The sequence below is a fragment of the Drosophila gunungcola genome, unplaced genomic scaffold (genome assembly GCF_025200985.1).
Source record: "Drosophila gunungcola strain Sukarami unplaced genomic scaffold, Dgunungcola_SK_2 000062F, whole genome shotgun sequence".
Taxonomy (NCBI): domain Eukaryota; kingdom Metazoa; phylum Arthropoda; class Insecta; order Diptera; family Drosophilidae; genus Drosophila; species Drosophila gunungcola.
This window is the reverse complement of record NW_026453225.1, coordinates 313,335-319,334: the sequence shown is the minus strand read 5'-3', so window position 1 is coordinate 319,334 and position 6,000 is coordinate 313,335.

Genomic DNA, 6,000 nt, shown 5'->3' with positions numbered 1-6,000 from the left:
GATTCGTTTTATTTTTCTTGGAGACAACCATAAAGCCCTCTGTGGGAGGACACAACGGGATTGGTATGATGGAAAGTAGATGAAGCCGGAGGTTTTTTGGCAACATTTTCCTTCTTCCGCTTGTTGGTGTTTACATTAGCCGGGGCCTCCACAGATTCGGGAAAAGCGATTTGAAACTTTGTATTTAAATGCAAGTATAGGCTTTTAAGTTCACGAAGTTCTTTAATGATTTCGTCTGTTTTTGAGTGCGAATCATTGCTCACTACGCAGCTATCACATTGCCATAATGGATTCGGCATATTAGTTAGCAATTTTATTGCCTCTTCAGGCAAATTAACACAAGAAGTGCGGAAAGTGCGGTGACAAAGCGATGAATATCGAACCGCCTCAAAACCGCGAAGATGCGCATGCGTAACGGCAACATTGCACTCAGAGCACTGTAATGGGATCATAACGAAATGAAAAACGCGTCTTCTCGCAACGAAAGCTGATCAGAGACTGGAATTGGTTGTCCCGAGGATAAAATGATTGGGCGTTAAAGGCTCCGGATCATCTATGTTAACGGGTAGATTAGTCAAAGGACGGCTATTTACTATATTTTCAGCCTCAATAAGCAAACTCCTTAGGGTTTTGACGTGAGGGGCTTTCTCCTTGAACGTTACGCTCAAAACTCGTTTAGTAGATCTTACCAAGCGTTCCCAGCATCCACCGGAACTGGAATTTGAAGGGCAATTAAACTGCCAATCGAATGCTTTATTTGACATTTTCGATTAAGTGTTATCCCATTATCATTATCTGCTCCAACGAAATTTGATCCCATGTCCGATCGTATAGTTATAGGAACACCTTTTCTATTAACGGAGTTCCGTATACTGCAACCCATATTTTTTCTTTCCGCCTTCCGATGCTAACCATAACCGGACCAAAGTAGTATAGTCCTAAAAATGAGAAAGGACCTTGAAACGGTGTCATTCTCTCTTTGGACAATTGACCCATCAAAAGAGTGATTGGCTTGGCATTAAGATTCTTATAATACTGACAATTGGACTTTGCTCGAACTACCCGCTTTTCGTAGGTTTGTGATCCAGAACTTGCGTCTTATTTCGTTTACAATGGTCTCATCTTTTGATGATGGTAAGTCTCATGGTACCATTTCACAATTAGTTCGGTGAAGCTATGTCGAGAAGGCAATATTATTGGCTGCCGTTGAGATAGTGGAATGTTAATGGCATAGTCCAATCTTCCCGCAACTACTAAAACGCCACAAGCATTCAGCTTTGGAGAAAGGGTGTAATTGGAACTACCCTCTGCAATCTCTTCTGCGAATGCTTGATTTTGCACTACTTTGCACAACTTAACTTCAGCAAGGAATAACTCATCTGCGGATAATTCTCCTTTCTCTTTGCCTTGAATCTGATTCCGACAATTTATTACGAATCTCAAATACCATCATAGTACTTCGGGAGTGCTGATATTGAAATACATTGCCATTATTGTTACCTATACCATGCCCATCAACACCACAAACATTATCAACCCCGTACATACCGACATTTCTGTTTTAACGTTAACAGGTTTCTCCATTGCAACGTTGAAGCAATGACATCCTTGTTTGCCCGCGCTTATTTCGCTGTCTGACAGCTCCATATTGGCACCTTCTGGAGGGAGCACCGATGCCATCTACCGGACTTTCTCTGACTTTTAATAAGTTTGTACGCTTACCAATAGTCAATACTTGATCCAGCCAGCGAGGTGGCAAACTCTGAAAATATCTCGGACACACAAGTTTGTACACTGTCCAGTGGCCGATAATCGACCCAGTCAACGAGGTGGCATAATCCGAAAATATCCTGGACACACACCAGCTCACAAGCTCACCAGCTCACTAGTTCACTAGTTCACTTGCTGACTCCGCACAGCCCTTCTCTCTCTACCACGTGGAAAATTTCCAAACGAAAAACTTGAAAACTGCACCTAGTTGTTTCCAAATGAGAACCCTTTCAGGCAATTCACTTTTAAGGTCCTTGTTCCGTCTACTTTTCACGTAACCGATTATTTTATATAACATTAAAATGCACCAGCTATCCTGAGGGAAACTATCCTTCAGTAGGGCCAAGATCAGCTGCGTCTCCGTTAGCGCCAAGAATGTGTGCGCCTCCATGCGAGCCGGGATTGCCTGCGACTCCATGAGCGCCAAGATCAGCTGCGCCTCTTGTAGCGCCAAGAATGTGTGCGCCATGTATGACTTGGTTTGCTTGATCACCACTCAGGCTATTAACTTTTATGCTTTTCATCATGTCCATAATAACGATTTTGCCACATGGAATAGAGAACAACAACACCAAGTAGAATTAAAACTTCTTTGCTTTCCAGGTATAGTTTTATTTGGCGAAAGACAATAAGCAATTAGTATATAGATGACAAAATATGAAAAAAATTATTAAATTGTGTTGTCGTGCCGCCAATCCCACATATACTGCTTTTCTGATGATGAGCGACGCGATCTCGTGATTCGTTGCTTAAGAAATATCGATAGTGGGCTATTGAGTTGGACATGAGCCATGGCAACAAATTTGAATCATAACGAACCACCGTATGTAACGTATGTAAGAACATTGAAAATGTTCCTATTTTCTTTACGTTGAATTGTTTCTTGATAACAATTAACTTTATATTTTTAACTTCAGCAAGTTCATATACCCTTGCAGCTATTGCAAAAACGAAATATTCTTGAAAACATTAAAATAATGATTTACTTGCGTATAATGCAGCTTAATTATTTTATAGTTCCTATGGCAGCTATATGATATCGTTTTCCGATTTTAATAAAATTAAAAGCGCAGTTCTGCACTGTCAAATTATTAATAATTCAAAAAGAAAAAGTTACATTAAAAACAAGAATTTATATATATTTATTGTTTCTATGGGAGCTTTATCTTGGTCCTCAAGAACTAGTGGGATGGTTCGAAGGGAGGCTTAGCTGAGGCCACCAGGCGGGTCGCAGGCTGCGGATAGCGAACGGCCTTCTGGGAAGGTTAGTTGTGGATAAGCGCAAGCAAATAATCAACCACGGACAAACAGCGGGTATACCGATGGAGGTATACCGACAAGACGCTTGTTTGGCCGTCTTAACACCGTAGCCTTACACACCCCCTCCCTCACAATTACCTACCTCCATCCTATCCCCCCAAATCTCACCTCGGTGCCGGACTAAGGTGTCATTCGACCCGTGCCGATAGTCAGCCTGGCTGGGGGCCCGAGTTAACAAATAGCCCAGTCGCAAACGGAGGGTTCAGGCAAGTGGCGACCGTCTGTCCTCACTACGCCTTACCCGGGTACGGGGGATCTCTGCCCGGGCGGACTATATACTTCTCCGCAACTCGTGGGACCCCATGATGAAGAAGACGAACAATTTAAAAATCCCGCAGGATATCCCTGCAACCGGTGTCGCAAGACACTTTGAGGACCGATCCCTCGACGGCGACAGACCCAAGGCGGCAGCGCACCCGCCTAGGACTCCACCAGCAGCTCAGGCGAGGAGACCTGCGCCGCAGGCATTCCCAGCCAGAGAGCGTGTGCCAGCAGGAGCTACCCTGTCAGCACGCCCACCTCTCGCGTCTGATAGGTTAAAATCTACCAGATGAAGAAGCAGGACGCTCTTCCTCCCCTAGGACAGCCCGGAGGACTGGACGACCCCAACAGGCGTGGCCTGCCAGGGTCGAAGGTAAAGTGATACCTTAGGTATCTCATGCAGGGCATGACACCGGAGGAGGCCTTAAAGAAGGCAAAGGAACCGAGGGAGCAGCCGGCAACGGCTGAACACCAGCCGCACACCACCAACTGATACCCCCAAGAGGTCTAGGCACGGCACAGGGCTAGTGAGACGTCCTCACGGGTCCCTTGGCAAGAGGGACCTAGCACATCAGCAGCAGCAGCGGCAGAAAAGGCAAAGTTGCAGGCCAGGAAGATACCTTCCCAGCCCCGCCAAAACAAGCAGCCGACAACCGCCGGAGGACGACCCTCTAGCTCGGCACCACCGGTCATCGGACCCCGTCCGACATAAGCGGAGGCTGCCAAGAAAGACACGCTTATCAGGGTGGCCATACTCCCGGAGAGTTTCCCGGCGGCCAGCCTGACCGCAGAGGAACTATCCGGGCTCCAGGAATCGGTCATGGACGAGATGCTTACGTCAGCGTGGAGCGGTCCGGTCGTTTTCAGGGGAATCCACTTTAGGGTGGGTTACCTGATTATGGACTGCCTGGATGAAGGGTCAACTGAGTGGCTAAAGACTGCCGTACCTCAGCTGCGGACGTGGAAGGGAGTACCCTGTAACGACCCTGTTTTGGGAGGCGGTATAGCTCGCCGTGGCCAGGGTTCGAGAAAGAAATTTATTTCCTCTTTTGATCGGTTTACCTCCCTTTCCCCAAAGAAGAACACAAATCGAACGCTACAGAGTATGGTTATATTTTAATAGTACGATTGATTAAGACTACTTTTTCTACTACTACTCGATAAGCGGCATCGGCGCTGCTGAAGGGCCGAATGTGGTACTGCTTGTTGATATCGACGCTGCGGAAAGGCCGAGTATATCGCAGCTCGTTGAGTATCGCACTGCTACGGAAGGGCCGTATGCAGCACTGGTTGATGCTGGCACTGCGCAATGGTTCGAGGAACTGCTTGGCGTTGCCGATTTATGATGGCTGAATGCACTGCTTGTTGTCGACGCTGCGCGGTAGCTGGGTACACTGCTCGGTGTCTGCGCTTCGGACCGCTTACGCACTGCTTGGTGTCGACGTTGCGCGGTGGCTGGGTGCACTGCTTGGTGTCGGCGCTTCGGAAGGGCCGATTGTGCAATAAACCGATATTATTATTACCGGCAATTGATAACTTCGTCGAATAAGTGTGACCGCGTGCTGTTAGCTTTGGGCGCGCGTTTGAATAATAAAAGGCCAGTATTTGGAATGTTCTTTTTAAGTTTTTAATGTGAAAGTTGAATTTTATATATTTATGACGGTGGGTCGTCACACTCCCCCCTCCCCGAGGGGCATTACTTTCCACTGAAACAGTCCGCGTCCTGGTACCGTAAAGGCAGTGTACTGTTTACTGTCTTCGTCCATCGGTCAGTAGCCACTTTTCATATCCAGTGTGTTCCATTCGTGGTTCTGGGTACGCGTCTCGCTCAGAGTGCTCGTTCAGTTGCCTATAGTCTATGCAAAGCCTCCATTCCTTGTTTTTTTTCTCCACGATTACCACTGGCGAACTGTAGGCGGAGTGCGAGGGTTCTATGAGGTTCTGTGCTATGAGTGTTTGTTTATTATTGTTGTGTTTGTTTGTGTCCCGAGTTGTATTGGTACTTCTAGTGCCTCTGTGACCGTTATGTTTGTACCGTCTGCAAGTCTTATGGTTTCGATTACTTGTTTTCTTTTTCCATGTCTGGCTATTCTGCCGATAAAACTCCTTGTGGCTCCTGTGTCAATTGCACCGCGAATTCTTGTGCTGTCTATGATGACTTGTGCTAGTAGACGTCGACCGTTGAACTTTTTTGATGTTGCGGGTGTGGTGTGTGCCCTAGGTGCCCGCTCTGATCCCATGGTCGTCTTCCGTTTCCTGTCGTTTCATTCCTGCGGCAGCAATGAATTGTTCGTATTCCATCCTGTCCGCATACCTAGCAAAACAGTCTTGGTTGGCTATTTCATCCACGTGCTATGTGTCCCACTGCTTTGCACCGCGAGCATCTATTGTTCATGTTCCAAGATCTTGTGACGCCTCTATTAAGTATTGGTTGTGTTTCTTGGGGTCTCCACTGGTTCCTTGGTGGTCTCCAGTAACTTCCTGGTGGTCTGGTGGCCTGGTGTCCCAAACGAGTTTCCGGTGTTGGTTGCGTTGTCTGCTGTGCTGTGTGCCCATGTGGTTGTAGTGCCTCGAATTCCTCGGCTAGTCGGAGGTATTCCGCTAGGGTTTGGCATTCTCCACGTTTAGCATATCGCTTGAACTCCACTC